Genomic DNA, 24,701 nt, shown 5'->3' with positions numbered 1-24,701 from the left:
CCAACTGATCCCCCCAAAAGTGTATTTTTTAAAGAAAATTCAGGAAAAAAATTACATTCCATTTACTGAAGAAGAGTCCTTTAACAAGAATTGTGCTCATAAGTTACACATGCAAGGAAGGTAACACTGTTCAAGCAGTCCCTTGGATTCCTTGATAATTGCACTAAATGCAATTATGAGTGATCAGACACTGACCAACATTGTCCCTTTCTGTCCTCCTACAAAACCTGCCAATGTGTTTTTGTTTTCTAATTTAAAAAGAGAAGAATTATGTACAGGTTTCTACCCCAGAGGCTAATAATTTCACAAAAATGGCAAGTATAAATACTTTGACAGGAAAAAGGGTATGCTATCCAGTTTTATTTTGGGCTGGATCCAATAATTTATCTCACCAGTGAAAGCTATCCACGTTATTCAACCTCTAAATGCTACTGGTTAATACCCATTTCTTGATTAAATTATTTTCTGTCTGCATGAACTTTTAAAAATTACATGTGTGACCTCTAAGACTAGAAATGCTGGATCCGTTGCATAAACTTTCAAAGGCTGAATAATTTTGGCACCTAAAACAAAATTACAGGACATAAATAATTAAAAGTTGCAGCCCAAGGTCGGATCAAGAAAACGCAGCACTGTGACCTTCTCCATCTGATACCTTTCATGGACTGGGGATTTGCCTATTTTCTGATTTTTGTTTTCTACTGTTCTTCAGAAAGGTGCAATCATAGTGATTTAGGAAGGCTGAAATATGTTATTAATTATCAGCAGTAGAAAATCTCTATGGAACTGCTATATGAACTTCATATTGTGAAAAGGGCTGTGATTCTCATTAGGAGAATGTCAAATTGAAGTTCAACTTTGATGGGGAGTCAACAGGCTAAAAAGAAACAGTGTGCTAGTTTCTAGTTTACAAAGCAATGCAAAATATATAAAGGATCAGAAGCCTTAATTGTGACAATAAAATTCTAATTGACCAAAAAAGTGAGACTTTATTCATCTGTATTAATTGGTATCATTATATACTTAAAATTTGAATAAATGATCGAAAGATGAAAATAAACTAATCCTAGAAATCAGTAAACCAGTCGCATAAAAACAAAATTGGAACGGTCTGTCCTCGACGACACTTTGTTTTAGATCAACATTGTGACACAATGTATATAACAGCTGGTTGCTTCAAGGTTACTTTTTATTGAGTGGCATTGTTACAAATGGTTGACTGTTTATTTAGTCTAATGTTAATGTGCTAATAAATCAGCATAGTATTTTTAGTGCCCAAACTGTATCTAGAAGGTCAACATTAATTTTGCAATACTTAGAGCAGCGAAAAAACCCTGAAAATATTGTACAAAAAAATTATAAAATTAGTCTGATGCATTTCCAAGCTGTTCAGAAAAACATTCCCCTGTTTGTCTTGTCCCATCAAAACTTAAGTTGTTTTTTATAATTATTATGGACATGCAAAAATGCAGATTCTACATTCTTAAACGTTGCTCATGTACATGATTCTGATTTTGCAGTTGTGATATTGTGGTTTATTATACAAACATTTTCAGATTGGTTATAACACAGCTTTAGGATTTCTTCTAGGCTCTGATGAGTGATGTAGTTCACTTTTGATAAGTCTGCATACCTTGCATTAACAGTAACTAATTAATATACTGCTTCCCAAATTCACATTTGTGTCTGATTAATGTTGCTTTCGTTCTATTCTATTTATCAACATGATGAATATAAATGATCTAACCACAGTTTCCCACAATGCTTCAGGTAGTACCTGATTCTAATAATGGTATTGTGTATAAAGAAACAGAAATGCTGATCCATCCTGTTTCCTCAGATGCTCTGCATTGGCTGACATCTTCATGCCTCACATCTTCATGTTTTACTGAACTATGTTAGCTCGGTATCAGTGATTAGCAATTGCACTGCACCAGTACCAGAGCCACACTCAGCAGTTAATGACATGAAATGAAAAAGGATGCACAGTTGGGAAGTCTGTTTTTGCTCATCTGCATGCACACCATCTGTGTACAATGGAAGTACCTTAATAATGCAATTACACTGTAATGATTTGGAAACCCTCAAGCTTGCATTGCAATAACTCTCCTTTCATTTTATTGGAGAAACAATGTCATATGGATAGATTTTGGCAGATCAACTATGGCATATATATTGTTTCCACTGATAAATTAAGAAATATATCTACTTTCTAGCAATAAACATGTTGACCCTGCCACAGAAGGTACAATAAATGCAACTCAATGGTCTCAAAGAAAACTACTGGTAAGATGCTGCAAGATTTGGAATTAGCCACATACATTTACTTGTTATTAAATTAATTATACAATAATTATTCATTCTCAGTGCATTTAAATTCCTTGGGCAAATAGGTTAGATTCCCTACTGCATGGAAACAGGCCCTTTGGCCCAACAAGTCCACACCAACTCTCCAAAGAGTAACCCACCCTTGCCCATTTCCCTCTGACTAATGCACCTAACACTACAGGCAATTTCGTATGGCCAATTCACTTGACCTGCACACCTTTTGACTGTGGGAGGAAACCCACATAGCACAGAGAGAATGTGCAAACTGCACAAACAGTCATCCAAGGCTGGAATCGAACCTGGGTCCCTAGCGCTGTGAAGCAGCAGTGCCGCCCATAATTTCAAGTTGAATGAGTAAAAGAAGAAAGAGAAAGAATGATTATTGCATGTGACTGGTTGACTTCTATGGTTTGATTTATGATAGTATCATGTACTCACTACACCTGTGAGGTGCAAACTACAGTTCGCCATCTGGATTTGACTTTCAAACATCCAAGTATTGAAGTTGCAGAGTCAAAGTTGAGGATAGTCTGATTCAAGTCCTCAGCTTTACAAGAAGGGGAGGTCCTTCTCAGGATCCGATTTCCAGTAAAAATGTAAAACATGTAATATTGAACTTAAGGTAAATTAGATGCAGATTTGTCTAATTTATAATCATGCTGTTTTGCATTTTTAAGGATATGCACTAAGGTGTATGAGGGGAAAATGAAGTCTGCTGAAAAGACTTAAAGAACATTCTTTGAGAAACTGGATTTAATGACTTTGTGGTGCTTGCCAGTTCATTGCAAAGTGCCCTGAAAGGAAATAAAAAGTCACCATTGTCTTACTGCTTACTAGTTAGAGAAAAAGATATTCAGTGGTTGTTGAACCTGAGGGTAGGCACACCTCAAGCAAAGGGATGTTTACCAAAGAGAATCACCCAGTCCAGAAATTGTACCAACACTATTGGTATCACTCTGCTTCACAAGCCAGCCTTATAGCCAACTAAGCTAAATCAACATCTACCTCACCTGGGCTGCACTATCTTGGTTAGGGCTTTACTGTAGGTTCATAACAGTATAGAACAAATGAGTGGTTTGCTCAAGTTGTTGATCAGATCACTCCACGTGCAGTATTGTCAAGGAGCTCTAGAGTTGAGTATTTAAGTAAAAGATTCCACATAACACCAGGAAACATTTACACAAAAATCACTAATACTAAACCAAATTAGAATAAAAATAAAAACTACATAGATGAAGAAAATGGGTTTGAAATGAACTTAAATATAAGGTCTAAAGTGTAGCATTGTGAATGGTGTCTTTTGAAATAATGAACAGTATAAGTGAAAACTGAAAAAAACTGTAGATACTGTAAAACAGAAACAGAAGCAGCTGGAAAAGTGCAGAAGATCTGGCAACATCTGTGAAGAGAAGTCACAGTTAACATTTTGGATACGGTGACCCTTCATCAGAACCCCAGTATACATGCGTGTTCTGGTTTTTCTGATAGCTTTGACGGTCATTTATAGTTTATTTACTGTCTATGGAATGAATTGCTGCATATTTAAGCCAATTTTATGGGATATTCGAGTCAGTCAATATGGGTCCTAGAATGTATAATGATTATTTAATCTGATCACAACTTTTGCTTCACTAATACATAAGGTACAATTTCATCTATTATTCAGTGAAAGTTGAACAAGTTCTATATTGCTGGGTGTTCGCTTCTATGTAGCAAAGATAATTTAATGTAATGTTTTATCATGTGGTGCATTCAAGTATTTGATATTTTTGTTACATACTTGATGCATGACATTTAATAGTACAATTTGGGTTATGCATTCTACTTTAGGGAAATCAACTTAGTACAATGCATATATCCATACCAGCGGGAAATTAGACATGAAGGTCAAAAGGATATACTGCTGCCAAAATCCCCAAAGTAATTTGAGACATGTTCATATTGATGAAGTTGTAATATTTATGACATATTTGCCAATATTGGAGAATGATAATGATGGCATATGGCTCCATAGCTTGTCTAAGAGAGAAAGTGAGGGCTGCAGATGCTGGAGATCAGAGCTGAAAATGTGTTTATGGAAAAGCGCAGCAGGTCAGGCAGCATCCAAGGAACAGGAGAATCGACGTTTCGGGCATAAGCCCTTCCTGAAGAAGGGCTTATGCCCGAATCGTCGATTCTCCTGTTCCTTGGATGCTGCCTGACCTGCTGCGCTTTTCCAGCAACACATTTTCTCCATAGCTTGTCTAGGATATTTGGTCGGGCCACTTTTAGAACATTAAAACAAGGGAACAGGAGCAAGTCATTTAGTGTCTTGACCATGTTTCACCATTCAATCAGATCATGGTTTATTTATGATCTAAATCCGTATACTCCCCTTTTATCCATTAATATCTTTGTTAAACAAACATCTAACACTCTCTGAAATAAACTGGCATTAGCTCCTTTGTACAAAGATGTGTCAAATAAAAATTCTCCCTGGAAGTAGGTCGCTCTGAGATGAGCCGCCATCAGGTTTGCCTGGTTCTGTTTTTACTCCATGTGAGTAGCTTAGTAATTGGCTAGTCACTGAAAAAATCGATTTTTCAAAAATAAAGGTATATAACTTCCACTGCAGAAAAAAGTAGAGCAGCAGTTCACTTCAGAATAGCAGTTGGGGCAGGCAGTCTGAAATTCAATCTTTCGTAGGTTGTGGTGGGTAGTGACAGCTTGCCCAAATCATTAAGATGATGACCAAGGCCCAGTTTTGGGTCACCTTGAGGTTCGGGTGAAGTTTGTGACAACATCGGTATTTACAGCCTGAAATAAGGCCAACCAATTTCTACCTGAGAAGCACTGATAAATGAAAGTAGATGAATAGTTGCAATGGAGATTTTAATGGTCCACTGGTGATACATAACAAAGCCTGGCATGCTTCTAAAGCACCTTGGTGGATTCTAAGCTATCTGTACTCATAGTTGTTGTAGCAGGTTTGCCTGGGAGGATCCTGATTCATCTGTACTGATTTTAATTGATATTACAACTCTATTTGAAAGAATCCTACATCATCTACCATAATTAAAATTTGTATAACAGGAAGATTTTCAAATTATCCCATTGTTGTGCTCTGAATAAAAATTGGAGTATTTATCTGAGGTGTTCGGCATAGCGTAAAACTATAATAAGGAGAAAGTGAGGACTGCAGTTGCTGGAGATCAGAGCTGAAAATGTGTTGCTGGAAAAGCGCAGCAGGTCAGGCAGCATCCAAGGAGCAGGAGAATCGACGTTTTGGGCATAAGCCCTTCTTCAGGAATGAGGAAGGTGTGCCAAGCAGGCTAAGATAAAAGATAGGGAGGAGGGACTTGGGGGAGGGGCATTGGGAATGCGATAGGTAGAAGGAGGTTAAGGTGAGGGTGATAGGCCAGAGAGAGGGTGGGCGCGGAGACGTCGGGAAGAAGATTGCAGGTCAAGAAAGTGGTGCTGAGTCCGAGGGTTGGGACTGAGATAAGGTGGGGGGAGCGGAAATGAGGAAGCTGGAGAAATCTGCATTCATCCCTTGTGGTTGGAGGGTTCCTACGCGGTAGATAAGGTGCTCTTCCTCCAGGCGTCGTGTTGCCATGGTCTGGCAATGGAGGAGGCCAAGGACCTGCCAGTCCTTGGCAGAGTGGGAGAGGGAGTTAAAGTGTTCAGCCACGGGGCGGTTGGGTTGGTTGACGCGGGTGTCCCAGAGGTGTTCTCTGAAACGTTCCGCAAGTATGCGGTCTGTCTCCCCAATGTACAGGAGGCCACATTGGGTGCAGCAGATACAGTAAATGATGAATGTGGAGGTGCAGGTGAATTTGTGATGGATATAGAAGGATCCCTTGGGGCCTTGGAGGGAAGAGAGGGGGGAGGTGTGGACGCAAGTTTTGCATTTCTTGCAGTTACAGGGGAAGGTGCCGGGAGTGGAGGTTTGGTTGGTGGGGGGCGTGGACCTGACGAGGGAGTCGCGGAGGGAGTGGTCTTTCCGGAATGCTGATAGGGGAGGAGAGGGAAATATATCCATGGTGGTGGGGTCCACACCTGGAGGAAGAGCGCCTCATCTTCTGCCTAGGAACCCTCCAACCACAAGGGATGAATGCAGATTTCTCCAGCTTCCTCATTTCCCCTCCCCCCACCTTGTCTCAGTCCCAACCCTCGTACTCAGCACCGCCTTCTTGACCGGCAATCTTCTTCCCGACTTCTCCACCCCCACCCACTCTCCGGCCTATCACCCTCACCTTAACCTCCTTCCACCTATCCCATTCCCAACACCCCTCCCCAAGTCCCTCCACCCTACCTTTTATCTTAGCCTGCTTGGCACACCTTCCTCATTCATGAAGAAGGGCTTATGCTCCTTGGATGCTACCTGATCTGCTGCGCCTTTCCAGCAACACATTTTTCAGCTCTAAAACTATAATAAGCCTTGCTCCTGGGTAAACTATAAGTAAGTAAAAATGTAATGCTGAAGTACATTTATCCATTATGTTTTAGACTGGTTGCTGACATTTGCTAATGAAAGGAAATAAAACAGCATATCATCTTAAAGGCAAGTAATATGGGTGAGGACCGCAGCCAATGCAATAATGATACAACACCAGGCTAAAGTTCAACAGGTTTGTTTGTAAGTACTAGCTTTCAGAGTGCTACTCCTTCTTCAGCTAACTAGTAGGGTGGAATCATAAGATAGAATTTATAGTAAAAGATCACAGCGTCATGCAATTAAAACAATATATTGAACAAACCTAGATTGTTGTGAAGTCTTTCATCTTTTAGAATGGGTTGCAGATTTCTGTTCATTAATATGTAAATCCCAGAACTTCTTTTAAGTTACATTCTCGAGATAACTTAATGTTTTATTAAAAAAAGGTGACATTTTAGCTCAGACAATGTATTAAAGGAGTAAGGTTAGAGTCTGTCTGTATCCCAATCTTGAGTAAGACTGGTTCTATTTTCAAAGTAGGAAATTATAAAATGTTATATGGATTGATTACCTGCCATTTGTGTACTTTTTGAGTGAAAATAGAATGAAATAGAAGGCCAATGAAGAATTCTGCAGTGATTTTAGCTGCATCATCAGAAATGAAGCACAAATTACAGACTCATCATCCTTGGTGATTTCAACGTCTGTCTTGGTATAGAATGTTGTATATGGGGTGCGCTGGAGGCTGGAGGAGTACTGGGACTCAACATATTATTAGACTAAATTCCAACAGTTAGTTTTATCCCTTTAAGTCCAGCAACTTCGTACTTAACATGCCAACTACAATTGTTGAATGAATTGATAAACTGAAAACTATATGAATTCACCCCAGTTCTAAATGTTGGCTCAAAGTGGGCTCCATTATTGTATGGCAGATAATTTATTTTACTCTTCTCTTTGTCAAGTTTTATTTTCATTCATGGAGTACATATCCCTTCTAAGTGTATCTTCTATATTAAAAATATTAAATTGTTCATACAAATACTAAATCTATTGACATCTGTTTACAAGATCTTGGTTTCCTTTGAATCGTTAGTCCTATTTAGCCCATTTCCACCAGTGGCTTTAATTACTGTTCCTTCAGATTGCTACTTTATATATCAAAGAATCTGGGGCACCTGCTCAATATTGGTTCTTAACATTATTGATTGTGAATCAGACCATCAATGCGTCAAGAGCATCATGTCCTCAAAGGAATTCCTAAAGGTTTATGACGCAGGGTCAAACCACAAAAGAAGGTTGACATAACTATTGTAACAAAAAGGTTGAGATTCAGGTACTGATCCATAGGCTTTAACATAGAAAACAGAAAAAAATTGAAGATTCTTGGAAGAGGTTAAAGGATGGCACTTATAGCACAAGGTCGAGGTCTTGGATTTGTCAAATAGACCATGAAGATCCATTCAACAAGAAAAAAGAACAAGATCCAGCCAACCTCCTGAATCAGTTCACAATGCTCATTGATCCTACATTTCCAACAAAAAAACACCAGCAAGAAAAGTCAGATACTATGAAGCAAAATAATGTTGCAGACCGAACTAAGGCTAATGAAGAAATATTTGTGGGAGATCTATGCTACAGAGTTTCAGGAAGCAGCTGACGGGGATAACCTGATGACTCCCTGAGAAGGTCATTGACTTTTCTATGAGCTTAAATGCAACAATATAGCATAAATCCACTCTAAGATTTCAAAGCAGCCTTTTGAAGAAAGCAAGGGACTTAAGTTGAATGATTAATAAGTTAGTGGATGATAATTGTAGGAGGGTTTACTGTTAAATTGTTCAAAACAGGAGTCAAAGACAGAGTTAAACTGTTTTTGTGTCTTGGTATGAAAGGGAGGGATCTGGTAAATGTACAGGAAGTAGCTTAAAGTAAATGCCTATAAACTCATCAGGTGAGTAAAAAATATAAAAGTGAAGGTAGGTGTGATACTTCATTGGAGTTGAGTGTCCGTCTGACATTGCTGAGAAAAAAAAGCTGTATCATTCCATTTGCTGCTTACGACAAGATCTTTTTAAATTGTTTTATGATAGATTTATAACTTAGTTTTTATCTTTTTGAAACAAATTGATGTTCTTTTGTTAAAAGTACATTGACAGCCTTGGTGAAGATGTTTAGTGAATGAATGGTGACGGAATTGCAAAAATAAAACTTATGATCTCTCAAGCTAGGTTTCATTCTGAAATCTGACTAGCCTTTATTACCATTAGCTAGAATTATAACAAAGTAGAGGCTCCTGGAGGGATAGAAATTCATTGAATTTAAGAGAGATTGGTGAATCATTAAGGACATGTGTATATGGTGGTACTAGACATAAAATTGGGAGTGCTGTTCCCCAGTAAAAAAACATAGTATAAACTTTGCAACTGTCTTTGATCATTGTTAAGATTATCCTCTCAGTAGAAAGTATAACTGAGTTATTTAAAATTGTTTGCAAAGACTTCATTAAAAGAGATAAAAGCAGTAAATTGGAGGTCGAAATACAAGCTGGTTCTTGTAAGGAAGAATGGTTAAATGATTATTCAGTGTTTAAAATTAATAGGAGGGAAAACTGAACTTAATGTGTCACAATTAGAATTTGATAAGAAACAATGGGCCAAATGTTATGCTTCCATGCTGCAGAGATTTTGGGAATCATGAGCTCATGCACCAATTTGTCACAAGAGGATTCTGCAGACTAGAGAAGGTAAAATCACCAGAGGTTCAGAAGGCCATGGGGCTTCTCCCTTATTAAAAAGAGATGACTGGTCATGGTTTAGCCTCAGGCTGATCATGCATCACGTGAGGGATGAGGCTGAGAAAGCAGGGCCTTCACAGTAAGCTAACTGAATCTGCAGACTGTGAAACTGTTGAAATAGCAATCCTTAAAGCTTGAGCTTGATAACTTTTAAATGTGTATTCATTAAAATTTGGCACTGTAAGAAACAAACAAAAACAGACATTGCAAGGGAAAAATAAAAATTGGTTTTAATCATGAAATTTATTGAGCTGTTTTAAGAACATAAAGAGAATTATGATTCTGGAAGAATTCCAAACTAGTATTCCATCATAATTTTACTTATCTATATGAGTCAGAGGAATCAAAGTTCTGACAAGAATTAATGACAAATATCTGTGATGTCTTGCATAGACCGTTACGTGTGGGACAATGATCACATGGGAACCCACAAGAAATGGGAGGATTAAAAATCTGATGATGAGAGAGGCAATATTTTTAGAGAAGGAACAGAAGGATACCAAAATAAAGAAAGGCTATAACCTGGACATGTTATAAAGGAAATTATATACTTCTTCAAAAGAGGTATATTAAAGTCAGTTGCTAGACGTTAAATGGAAACCTATTAAGTAATAAGAACGGCTAAGGAATCTTCAGAAAAGAGTGCATCAGAAAAGGAAATGGGTATTAAAACTGTGATAGTGGTACAGATGGAGTGTATTCCCTTGTATTCTAGATCTTATGATTTAAACTCAAATCCCAATATCAATTTATTAATTGAACATTTTAATCAATAAGACAACAGGAAACAATCCAGTGCAGTCACTCAAGAAACTTTATTCAGATTATGTATAGTACCTATTAAAGCAGGGCAATACTTTATTGGTGTCTGTAGGTACTTTATGGCTTATTGCTTGCTGGTTCAGCTTAGGGTGAAGGTTGACGCTCTCTTCCACTTCCACTTCCATTTCCAATTGGACAGCAGGACAATTCAAACCTCTCAAGCTTTCGTCACCAAACATTGTTGGTTATTAATTCTCTACCAGCCATGACCCACAGCACGAGCAATTACATCATTACAATCTGGCCTACGCTGAGCAGACTTATTGCTAAATGGTTGAATAGATTGCGTGAATAATCTCTACTTGTCTCTTAAGGGTAATGGATATTGACTGAAGATACCTCTGACAATCACCATAAGGTGTAAATTATTGGTTTGGCATCATCTTTATTACATTTTATTATCAGTTTGTGACTTTCACTAAGATAACAGAACAGTTTGGAATATTCTTTACCTCTCATGTTAATGAAAAAGGGAGATGTATGTATTCAAGACAAAATAACACTAGTTCAAGACAAATTGAACTGATGCCTCAATGTTTGCTTTATTGTTGAAGTTCCTATTAAATCTGGTACTTCCTTATAACTAATAAAGCAAGATTTACTAGTGAAACTCGACAGCATCTGTGGGGAGAAAGTAGAATTAACACTTCAAATCCAGTGACTCTTCATAAGAACTGATAACACTTTGGAAAAGTCATATTCGTGTTGCTGAAGGGTTTGGGGAGGGTGAGGGAGTTGTGTGGATAGGTGGAGATAGAGTCCAAAGATGGAGACTTGTTTAAAAGGGTAAGGGAATAGTAGACCAGGACAGAAGAGAAGCTGAATAAGTGTATTGAAACCTGAGTGTAGGAGACCATGGATAGCCTGTGCTCAAAGCAACCCAGGGAGTGAGGTGGAAAAAAAACCCATGAGAAGACGTAACCAAGCTCTAAGATTATTGAAATTGAAGTTGAGTTTGAGAGTCTGCAGTGTCCCTTAAGTAGAGAATGAGATGTGTTCTTCGAATTTGAGGCTTGTTAGAACGCTGCAGTAAGCCTGTGACAGAAATATTGGCATGGAAACAACAGAAATGTTGAAATAACAGGCACGTGGAAGCTCAGAGACATTTTTACAGACAGAATGTAGGTTTTCTGCAAAACAGTCACCTGGTCTACGTTTTCTTTCCCCAGTGTAGAAGAGACCACACTGTGAACAGTGAAAACAGTAGACTAGATTGAATGAAGTATAGGTAAGTTGGTCTAGAGTTAATTATAGAAGTAGTTGTGGAAGTCAGTGGGTTGAAACTGTTTCCAGTAGCCAGCCTATCCCAGAATTTGAGGAAGAGAAAGGAATGTTAGAAGTCGACGAGATGAAGGTGAGAGCAGGGTGGAAATTGGAAGCCAAATTGATAATAGTTTTCAACTCCAAACAAGGGAAGGAAGCAGCACCAATGAAGTTATTGATGTAGCGGAGAAAGAATTGTGGGTAGTATCCTATTAAGACTGGAATAAGGAATGTTCTATGTACCCTACAAAGACACAAAGAGACTTATTTATCATTGACCATTTGCTTTTTGTAAAACCATCTATAGTGATTGTATTGAGGTCAACCAGGTCGACCTTATAGAGTATGAGATCCCTGATTAGGACCGTTAATCTGGTCCAATCAGAGAGCCGTGGCTGACAGATACAAATAGGAATGTCAGATGTCCTGTTCACTGAGAGCTGGCTCTGAGGAAGCCACACAAGTATCAAGTACTATGCATGTGTAAATAAAGGGTAACTTGGAAATGGAATAGTGGCCTCTGTGGAGTGATTTCAGTGGCAACGAGAGAAGAAAATATGCTCGTGAAGAAATTTGCTTGTGGCAGTCATCTTTGAATTCCAGTGAGCATTTCTAGCATCATGCCATTATTTGGGAAACTTGTCTCATTCAATCTTGCTGTCAATAACTGGGCTCAAAATGTCAAAATAATTCATTATGTTTTCTGGGCAAATATCATTGGGACTGATGAAAAGCAACAAGTAATTCTCCTGACATCCTGTAGACCCATAGCTTTCAGTTATCAGGAGCCTAACTACTCCTGAGGTTCCAGATATTAAAACAGTTGGTGTTGATGGGGGATGCAAAAGGACTATGAAAACCAGAAATGAAACCTTGTTTGAACCCTGTGAGACCAGATCACCATAGAGGATAATTATAAGGACATTATGAGGAGCAAGTGTGATTGTCCCAAGCAACGGTCACTACTAAATATTGGCTAAATCCCATTAGAGTCTTCCAGGGGTATCCAAAATAAAGATGTTGGCGAGTGGTTATATCTGGTGGCCAGGATTGGATGCAGACATAGCCATATTGGTGGAGCAGTTGCCAGAATGACAACAATGACAAAAATTACTGCTAGCCACTCCCCCCACATTCGTAGGAATGCCCAGGTAATCCCTGGACCCAGTTACATATCAACTATGCCAGTACTTTCATTGTTTCAACATTCTTAGTCATTGTGGATGCCCACTCAAAGTGGTGAGACATGCATAGAGTTCATTCCTCAAACATGGGGATGGCAATAGAAAAGCTTTGAGTATCTTTTGCAAAGCACGGACCCTAGGAAGTGTTGGTTACAGATCATGGGCCATCATTTACCAGCAGATAATTTGAACATTTCCTAAATGGTCAACACGAGGTCAGGTGCAGTGACATATAAATTTTGGTAGGTGCAATGGTCTATATGGACTATATTAACACTGCAAACACATAAGCAGCACAGAAGCAAAATATGCCTGGTTCCTCAACTGCCTTTCCAACTGTTCTGGAACACATGGATTTTCACACATAGAGTGGTGATTTTCACACAAACAGTGGTGAGTGCCTGGAATGCACAACCAGAGGAAGTGGTGGAATTTATCACAATAGCAGAATTCAAAACATACCCAGACAAATATTTGAATAAGAAGGAAATAGAGGGATACGGATGCCGTAAGTGAAGACAGTCTTAGTATGGAAGGGCAAAATGCATCAGCGCAGGCTTTGAAGGCTGAAGGTCCTGTACTTGTGTTGTATTATTCTTTGTTCTTTGTTTTCCCTCAAGTATTGAAGATACCTTGGAACCTGAGATGGACATGATTGATGTTGTCACCTTGATACCTTTGTCAACTGAAGAGGAGAATGATTTTTTTTTCCAGCTGCTCCAGGTGTAAGAGGCAAGTTACTGTATATTACATGCTGCCATATTAAAGTCAGAATTGGAAGAACTTGAGCCTGTGTAAAAATGCCCCAGGAGGAGCTACAGAAGAAAGAACTGGCCTATGGCCACGACTCAGAGGGTGGGAGATGTAGTGATTAGAACAACATCAATAAGTGGACCTCATAGAATATGCGTTCCCTGATTGGGGTTGTTAATTTGGTTCAATCAGGGAGTTCTGGCTGACAGAGATAGACAAGGAGATCAGAGGTTCTGTTCACTCTGAGGGCTGACTTTGAGGCATCAGGACCAGTACTATGCACGTGTAAATAAAGGGTGATGGCATACTGGTCTCTGTCGAGTGATTTCACAACCTGTTATCTGATATTTGTTTTTATTTCAACTGTTTTTGAATGCTTGGAAACACCTTTCGTACTTTAAAGCAAAATATAAGAAGTTGCTTCCCCTCAAAACAGAAAATGCTAACTCGACAATTTGTTTCAGGGGATATGTTTATACCCGAAAGGTTTTTACAGTTGCCGACTTAAACACATTGCTACAAACTTAACTCCTTTACAAAGATTAAATTTACTTTACTGGATACCTTGGTACATCCAGTTATGAATGATTGTAGATATTTTAAAAAATGCTAAGAGGAGGTTTGGCTTCTACAAATATCCTCATGTGTTATAATGCCCAGCATATAAGTAGAAAAGACAATGCTGAAGTATTTGCATATAACTCCAGTCAGAAATGCCAATAAGATTATCCATCTTGTCTTCCTCATGAGATCTGCAACATCACAAATGCCAGTCTTCAAACCAATCCATTCATGCTACCTGATTTCAAGGAACAGCTGAAGGATTTGACATTACAAATGCTTCGGTCTTCATAGCATTTCTAAGGACTAAAAATTTATGCCGTAGAGCTCCATGCACCCTGCTAAGAGAATCCAGTATAGCTACAACATTGGCATTTACCCAACAATGTAAAAGATTGCCCAGGTACACCCAGCATACAAAATGAAGGACAATCTAACGCAAGGAACAGGAGAATCGACGTTTCGGGCATAAGCCCTTCTTCAGGAAATCATTCCTGAAGAAGGGCTAATGCCAGAAACGTCAATTCTCCTGTTCCTTGGATGCTGCCTGACCTGCTGCGCTTTTCCAGCAACACATTTTCAGCTCTGATCTCCAGCATCTGCAGTCCTCACTTTCTCCTCGACAATCTAACCCAGCCAATTTCCACCCTATTATGTACTTTCAAACATCAGCAAAGTGATGGAAGGTGTTGTCAAGGGTGCTTTTAAGTGGAACTCACAAAAAAAATAGCCTTCTTACACTCAATTTGGGTTCACCAGGATCACTAAGTTTCTCAACGCATTAGAAATCATAAAATTAAGGTGGTGAAATCCAGAGGCGAGGTGAGAATAATTGCCCTTGTTATCAAGGCAGCTGACTGAATGTGGCTTCAAGTGACTGATGACAAAGTACATTTAACTTGGAACTTGTCTTCTTCTGTTTTACCTTCAGCTGGATTCCATGGTGGATGTTGGATAGGGTAATAGAGGGGGCAGTCCAATATTAAACTACACAGTCTCATATCATAATAAAAGGTAAAGCATTTGGGATTGAAATGAGAAGAAATTTCTTCATTTAGAGAGTCATAAATAAAAGAGTTCTGAAAGCTTAGTCACTGAGTATATTCAAGATAGAGATTGATAAATTTCCAGCTGTTTCAAATATCAAGAGATGTGATAGATTTTCCCAATGCTAAAATAATGCTTCTGAAGATTGTTTGCTGTTTCGATGTGAATTTAATGGACAACATGGTCTCCTTCCATGTTATAATAGAGCAATAACCCCTCAGAGTTCGTTCCACTGCAAATGAAGGCTGGTTTGACAATGTTTGCCAGCATAGAAAAAGTGAGGACTGCAGATGTGCTGGAGATCAGGATCGAGAGTGTGGTGCTGCAAAAGCACAGCAGGTCAGGCAGCATCCGAGAACCAGCAGAATCAACATTTTAGGCATCAACCCTTCATCAGGAATGGTGAATCCTGATTCCTGATGAAGGGCTTATGCCCGAAACATTGATATTCCTGCTCCTCAGCTGCTGCCTGACCTGCTGTACTTTTCCAGTACCACACTCTCAAATGTTCTCCAACATGCCAATCATCCCTTGTTCTCTTAATGTATTACTCATATCACTCTTTGTTTTCATTTCAATATTTAGTTTGCTTTCTTGTTCAATCATTTTACTTCCAAGTATTAATAATGAGAAAAATAGTGGTGCCAGAATAGATGCAGAGCATCCAGTGCTCACAATGCTAAAATGAAGCTTTTATATGAAATCTTTGGTTCTCCTTTTTATCTCATTTATGACCTAATTTACAACTTGGAGCTCAATTTAAATAGTTTTCTCTCCAGCCACAGTTCTTTTCTCAGACTTGGCCTTTTAATAGGTGAGATGTACAGTAGTCACAACCTTAACACCAATTTCCAATGCTGCTACATTCTTAAAGAATTTCTCCAATTTTGCTTGGCATAACCTCATTTTCACATAACCAGTGAGTCTTATAAATATTAACTTTACTCATAACCACTCTTGAATTGTTTGCTTTGTATTAGATTGCACCAGAATCACGCTTTGATCTTTATTCAAAAAGTGTAACAACATTTGTTATATACCAATTCTCTGAGCCTATTCAAATTTTTTGATAAGCATTGAAAATAAAAGTTACTACATTATTCCTGCTCTGTTGTCTTTGCTAAAAAGTATATTTAGGAAAATTTTATGTTATTCTTTTCAAACAATCCCTTTTCTTTGTTTAAATTCTCTCCCTTTTCTTGCTTTATTTTCCCTCACTGATATGTAAGTAAAACATCCTTGGGCACTTACTAAAGGCTCACCTTTTGCATGCAAGGTAGGCTAATCAAATGCTAGAAATATCAATTAGGATCCAATCCCAAACTCACCGAATAGAACAGGCCCAACAAAGGTAATTTGATATGGATCAGGTGCACAATCTAAGTCACTACGATTACTTGTAATTTTATGGATGATGTTAAGTTGTGGAATACATCTGTACCCATTCAGACAAATGTTCTATATTCAATATACTCATGACTTAAACTACGATGATGGTGGCAATATTTTGCAGCGTGAGTCTTTCATTACCAAATACCAAGGCTTGGCACAATCCTGTGGCTTTGGTGATGACATAACTAGCCTGGTTAAGTTTCTTATTAATATTCAACTCAGGAATATTTATTTTAAAATACTTAATGATAATTCTGTTGTCATAGAAATCCAAGAAAAGGCTGAACTTTATCTTATTCAAAATGGTTATTGTTTGCCATTTATGAGGCATGGATATGACCGGATTTTGTCTGCTTAGATCAGCTATTGTTAACCTTCAAGAATGTAATGGGTTGTTTCTTACCATTACAATTGAAGTCAAGTACTATACAATCATCAATGAACAATTCCATTCCTTTAGTTTACAATCAAGGATATGTGTTGATTAATCTATTACAATGGATTAGCCAAGGATGAGTCCTTAAAGAACTACTGTAGCATTATCATAAGGCCATGATGATTTCATAGAATCATAGAATCCCTACAGTGTGGAAACAGGCCATTTGGCCTAACAGGTCCACACCGACCCTCTGAAGAGTATCCCACCCAGACCCATTCCCCTAACACTTTACATTTCCCCGATTAATGCACCTAACATACAAATCCCTGAACACTATGGACAATTTAGCACAGCCAGTTCATCAAACCTGCCCATCTTTGGACTGTGGAAGGAAACCAGAGCACCCAAAGGAAACACACGCAGACACAAGGAAAATGTACAAACTCCACACAGACAGTTGCCTTAGGCTGGAATTGAACCCAGGTCCCTGGTGCTGTGAGGCAACAGTGATTGTTCAATGGCAGTCATGACACCTTTTTTGGTGTCAAGAAGTCCATTGTAAAATTTCCTTTTTTGATTCTCCCACTGAACTTGACTTTGCTATAGATTTTTAGTACTCTATTCAGTTGGAGGCTGCGTTTATGTCAAGGACATAAAATATCACTGGTCTACAATCAGATGAAGGCTGCATAGAGCTGACTGATGATTAAACTGAACTATAGTGATTCTGTTATTGATCAGCATATACTGCTTGATTCCACCGTTGATGGCTCTTTCTATCGTATCATTCAGTATTTTGCGGAAAATGTTGTAGGTTTAATTCTGTATTATATTTATCCTATTCTCCATGGACACCAAAAGAAATGACAGAATCTGAAGCATCTAAATTGCAACAAAATTGAACTTGTGCACTCATTATCCATAAAAGTCTCTTGCGATTGAGTGATTAATGGGAAAATAATTAGAAATAAAAAAATCCTTTGAAGTATTTGCAACAAACTTGATGATTCACCATTTTCATTAACATTCTAAAAACAGTGTAATAAGAAGGAAGGATAACGCATATCAGAATTATATGCATCCCTCCAGATATTGACTGTCCTGTGGTCAGCATTTTCCGCTTTTCTGCTTTCTTACAACACCATACCGATTGTTTGTTTTCACAGGTATCTACAGGTGCCTTAAGTGTGGCACGCCCTCTTTTCAGTCATGCAGTTGAAAGTGCAAGTACCGTTCCAGAGACCTCTGCTCAAAATCCATCCTAAGTATGGCATCCAGATGTTGAACAGAAACAGAATAATGTTCATTGGATACTTTTTGGGTTGGAGGAATGTTTACAGTGCAGCTGTCCAAGAGTTGATATTGGAATCCTTGCTTATTCTGATATATACTCATGATTTGGATCTTATTGTGGAGAGGAAATTTCAAAGCTTGTAAATGAAATAAGCTTTGGAAGAATTGTAAACTATGAGGAGGACAATATAGAACTCGAGGGAAATAGCTAAGTGGATGAAGAGGACAGATAGATACAGATAAATTTCAATACAAAGAAATGTGAGATGATGTTTTAACAAGAAGAACATTGAAATACAATACAAAGTAGGGGGTAAGATTTTCAGGAGGCATGCAGGAGCACAGGAACATGGATGTATATGAGAAAAGAACATTCAATGTGGTTGGTCAGATAAAGAGGCTAGTAAGTCAACATACAATATCTTTTGGCTTTATTAATAGGGGAATAGAGTATAATAGCAAGAATGTTGGACTTGTGTAAGGCACTTGTTAGACCTCAGCTGCAATACTATGCATCACATTACAGGAAGGTTGTGAATGCACTAGAGAGAGAACGGGAGCAGTTTCCAAGAATGGTTCCAGTGATATATAACTTCAGTTATGAGGATAGATTGAAAAGTTGAGACTGTTCTCTTTCAAGAGAAATAGGATGTTAGGAGATCTGGTGGAAATTTTCAGAATCGTGAACTGGCTTGAGTGAGAAAATATGAAGAAGCTGTTTCCATTCGTACAATGACTAAGCGTGAGAGGGCATCGCTTTAGAGTCAGGTGTAAAAGAAGCAAGCTTGATATAAGAACAATTTTTTTTCACACAGTGAGTTGTTAGGGAATGGAACTGTGGTGGAATTTGTGTCTGTGTGCATTTCCTCTGGGTGCTCTGGTTTCTTCCCACAGTCCAAAGATAGGCAGGTTCAGTTAAAGAGAGCATTGGATGATTATTTCAATAGAAATAGTGTTCAAATGTGTGGAGATAAAGGAGGAGATTGTCAAGGTAATGATACTCATGTGATGAGCCAATGAGGCACAATGGGTTGAATGACCTCCTTCTGCACTGTAAAAGTTCTGAGATGCTGAAGCCCTATCTGACCTTACAGGGAGGTGTAAAAGATCTCCTGGCACTTTTTGGGAGAAGTACTTCAAATTCAGGCCATTGTTTATCCCTCAAGCAATATGACCAAAACAACTCACCTAGAACATGGAACATAGAACATTACAGTGCAGTACAGGCCCTTCAGCTCTCAATGTTGCCCCAACTTGTGGAATCAATCTGAAGCATATCTATCCTACACTATTCCATTTTCATCCATATGTTTATCCAATGACCATTTAAGTGCTTTAGAGTCTACTACTGTTGCAGGCAGTGCATTCCACACCCCTACTAATCTCTGAGTAAAGAAACTACCTCTGACATCTGTTCTATATCTATCACCCCTCAATTTAAAGCTACATCCTCTCATGCTAGCTATCACCATCTGAGAAAAAAGGCTGTCACTGTCCACTCTATCCTATTCTCTGATTAATTAAGTCACCTCTGAACCTTCTTCTCTCTAACGAAAACAGCCTCAAGTCCCTCAGCCTTTCCTCATAAGATCTTCCCTCCATACCATTTAATATCCTAGTAAATCACCTCTGGAACCTTTTGAAACCTTCCACATCCTTCCTATAATGCTTTGACCAGAACTGTACTCAATACTCCAAGTGCAGCGACACCACAGTTTTGTACAGCTGCAGTATGACATTGTGGCTCTGAAACCCAATTCCTCTACCAATACAAACCAATACACCGTATGCCTTCTTAACAACCCTATCAACCTAGGTGGCAACTTTTAGGGATCTATGTACATGGGCACCGAGATCTCTCTGCTCATACACTCCAAGAATCTTACCAATAGCCCAGTTCCTGTTACTCCTTCCAAAGTGAATCACCTCACAATTTTCCGTATTAAACTCCATTTGCCACTTCTCAGCCCAGCTCTGTAGCTTATCTATATCTCTCTGCAACCTGCAACATCCTTCAGCACTATCCACAAATGTATTGACCTTAGCATCATCTACAAATTTACTATCACATCCTTCTACGCCCTAATCTAGGTCATTTATAAAAGTGACAAGCTGAAGTGGCCCCAAAACAGATCTTTGCGGTACACCATAGGGTCATAAACTGAACTCCAGGATGAACATTTCCGATCAACCACCACCCTTTTTCTTCTTTCAGCTAGCCAATTTCTGATCCAAATCCTTAAATCACCCTCAATCCCATTTTATATTTTGTGCAATAGCCTACTATGGGGAACCTTATCAAACACTTTACTGAAATCCATATATAACACATCAATATCATTGATCATCATTATTTTGCTCTTAAGGGATTTCGTTATGCATGAATTAACTGTCCAGTTTTCTGCAGAGAAACAGTGCCTATGTTACAAAGGCTAAATTTTCGTCTTTATTGCAAAGTTCTGTAGGCAGCCCTGAGTTAAGGGAAGATTCTATAAAATATATATAAGTGTAAATCTTTCTATTTTTCTTCATATTTCTAAACTTTTTTTTCTCAAATGGATTTAAATGGTGGTTGTAGAGAAATAAAGAACAGTGCTTTAATTCAATATGTCACTTTTCTTCTTTGTGTCCATATATTGAATTCTAATCACAGTTAATTTACCTTATGTTAAATCCTCATTAATATCACTCCTGCATACGATATTTTTCTGAGCTTTTAGTTATCAGATTTGTCTTCTCCAACATCATGATGTTGACATTTTCATCTTTCTTCATGTTAATATCCTAAAACTATTCAATTTTTTCTCTTTATTCATTTACCATGATTTTATTTGACTTTTTGCTTTTCCTCCCATGATACTAAACAGTCTTCCAAAAGTCTTTATTTTGCTCACAACATAAATATCTATTACTTCATAGTATAATGTATTCTATTGTCATTGATTAGATGAGCAATCTTTCAGTTTTCCTAATACAGACTGACTCCCACTCAATTAAGGTTGTTTGTTTCAGGATGCCCGTTTTCAGAAACAAGACATATCCTCTCCTGGAACTCTTCACATTCAATTACCCCAGGCATGTTTTTTGCATACTCTGTAGCTTGAAATTCTTGCGAAAACAATGGCCCAACTCTGGCTGAAAAGTCAATGTATGCGTGTTTCTGCTTGACGAATAACTTGTCTCAGTGTTAGACTTGTGTTCTATCTGGGTGAAAGTACCACCTCAGAGCTGTAAGCAACCTTGCCCCTAACCCCCCTCCCTGCCTACTACCCAAAAATTACCACACGGAATGTTGCCACAGATTTTATTTTCAGCAGCATTTTTGTACCTGATGTGACAATGCTGATATTAACTCCCATAATATGAAACTTTGAGTGGCTAAAGTGGTATTGAAAGATTCAACAGATATTTATTACAGCTCCAGGTATGCACATGCATTACGATTATCTGGCACTCCAGTGTCTGGATTAATATTAAGCAATTTGATGAAAAGAAGTAACACACTTTCACTAACATGTGCATCATACGAGCATTCCTATGATGAATTTCAAGATTTTTATAATAAGTCGTGTGCTATGAAACAATGTGGCAAACAAGCATGTCTCTTATAGGTATACTGCATACACACTGAGAAATATAATGCAACACCATATGGCATGGATACCTTTTATTGCCAGAATATTACCAATGGTTGGGACATGAGGCCACTAAGTGACATTAATTAATTACTTAAGAGACTCAGTTAACAGTAGAGTTAACCAATGCCTACCTGCCAAGTGTAAAATACCAGCAGAGGCAGGTAAGTGATCATCTTAGCCATCACAGTACTGATTTTGATAATCCATTCACCAAATCCCAGAGCAATAATAAAATTCCACTTTATTTCTTTGAATCAGAAACATTTATTGTTATGTAACTAAAATTATAATGGTCCTGGGGGATAAAAAAAACAGACATAGGCAGACTACGATCAATGTCGAGAGTGTGGCACTGGAAAAGCGCAACAGGTCAGGCAGCATCTGAGGAGCAGGGGAATCAATGTTTCGGGCATAAGCCCAAATCACTGTTGGGAATAGTGAACCCTTTGATTTTTCCAAAGGCACATCCAGTAAGTGATTTGAAGTGTAACATGTTGCATGATTAATAATACTATGCATGTGACACAATGTACATTTCTACTCCTCCAAAGAATAGATTTCTAATCCTCCTTCTCCTACAAATAAAAATGTTCAAAAATAATTAAGCATTGGTGTTATTTCTGCTTTTTAAGGAGTTTTTTTTTCTCCAATAAGGAAGCAGCCACCCCTTGTCCCTCACTACATCTTAAGATTTTGGATTATGAAGTCAGAAATGTAATGAGTTTCCCATGTCCATTTTATAGGCTATAGAAAAATTCATAGTTAAGAAGTAAAATGTGATTAATGAGAGTTACCTGCTAAATGATTTCACTGTCCTGTGGAGATACTATACAGCACTTAATAAATGACCATTGGCATTAATTGGAAATAAATTAACACAACAAAACATTGTGGGCGGCACGGTGGCACAGTGGTTAGCACTGCTGCCTCACAGCGCCAAAGACCTGGGTTCAATTCCTGCCTCAGGCGACTCTCTGTGTGGAGTTTGCACACTCTCCCCGTGTCTGCGTGGGTTTCCTCCGGGTGCTTCGGTTTCCTCCTACAATCCAAAAATGTGTAGGTTAGGTGAATTGGCCATGCTAAATTGCCCAAGGTGAAGGGGTAAATGTAAGGGAATGGGTGTGGGTGGGTTATGCTTCGGCGGGTCGGTGTGGACTTGTTGGACTGAAGGGCCTGTTTCCACACTGTAAGTATTCTAATCTAAAACAATTGCTTTATTATCATCTATCTTAGGAAAATGGGGTTTTTGTCTACGTCAATGAAAAACATGGCATCATGAAATGAATTTTAGCGATCTTTGTTCTGAACTTTTAAAACTTAGGCCTGATTTTCATTCTCAGGTGGGAGAAAATGGCCATTTGCACTTCCCATTTACATTCCAGGGGCTGTGGTGGGAAGGTTGCAAGAGAAGAGGTATGTGTGTTGCAGGTTAAGTTGGCAGTGAAAGTTGGGAACCCAGGCAAGATGAAGGAAGCTGCTGGTTCCCCAAAGTTGACGGCACAGAAAGCCTGCCACGGGGTGTCAGCACTGAGCTCGATGTTTAAAAGTAAAGATCAAATACAAAACATTCCTCCTGCTCCCAACTCTTCACTCTACATGCTCCATCCAAGCTAACACATGGCAGTTAATGCCCCATACTCATCCCTGTGGCTCCAATAACATGCCAATCTGTGATCCTGTATACTTTTCCATAATTTGGAGATGCTGGTGTTGGACTGGGGTGTACAAAGTTAAAAGTCACACAACACCAGGTTATAGTTCAACAGGTTTAATTGGAAGCACACTAGCTTTCGGAGCGACGCTCCTTGAATCACCTGATGAAGGAGCGTCGCTCCAAAAGCTAGTGTGCTTCCAATTAAACCTTTTGGACTATAACCTGGTGTTGTGTGATTTTTAACTTTGTACTTTTCCATAGTTCTTCATATTTCTGGCACCTATGCCCATCTAATCATCCTGTAATTTACTCTGCCCACTTTGCATATGGTATCAGCCATTTTTATACAAATATTGCTCAGTTGACCTTGGATCAGAGATGGCAACTTTATACAGTTGTGAGTGACTTTCAGGCTCTGCCTGAGACATAGAATGTACCCCATCCTTCATGTCCACTGCTTTTCGTCATTTATATAAATGGTTTAAATGTGAACATAGGAAGTATAGTTAGTAAGTTTGCAGGTGACACAAACTGGAGGTTGGTGGACAGTGAAGAAGGTTACCTCAGTGTACAATGCGATCTTGATCAGATGGGCCAATGGGCTGAGAAGTGGCAGATGGAGTTTAATTTAGATAAATGTGAGGTGCTTCCTTTTGGAAAGGCAAATCAGAGCAGGACTTATTTTCTCAATGGTAAGATCCTGGGGAGTGTTGCTGAACAAAGAGAACTTCGAGTACAGGTTCATAGTTCCCTGAAAGTGGAGTTGCAGATAGATAGGATAGTGAAGAAGGTGTTTGGTATGCTTTCCTTTATGCTCAGACCATTGTGTTGGATGGACATGTTGCAGCTGTACAGGACACTGGCAAGACTACTTTTGGAATACTGCATGTAATTCTGGTCTCCCTCCTACTGGAAGGATGTTGTGAAACTTGAAAGGTTTCAGAAAAGATTTACAAGGATGCTGCCAGGGTTGGAGGATTTGAGCTATAGGGAAAGGCTGATGAGCCTGGAGTTGTTTTCCCTGGAACATTGGAGGCTGAGGGATGACCTTATAGAGGTTTATAAAATCATGAAGGACATGGATAGGATAAATAGACAAGGGTTTTCACTGGGGTGGGGGAGTCCAGAACTAGAGGGCATAGGTGAGAGGGAAATGACTTAAAAAGGACATTG

Source organism: Chiloscyllium plagiosum, unplaced genomic scaffold (genome assembly GCF_037043375.1).
Source record: "Chiloscyllium plagiosum isolate Xiang-an unplaced genomic scaffold, Cpla_swu_hap1 HiC_scaffold_6, whole genome shotgun sequence".
NCBI classification, from domain to species: domain Eukaryota; kingdom Metazoa; phylum Chordata; class Chondrichthyes; order Orectolobiformes; family Hemiscylliidae; genus Chiloscyllium; species Chiloscyllium plagiosum.
Note: the sequence above shows the minus strand (reverse complement) of the source record.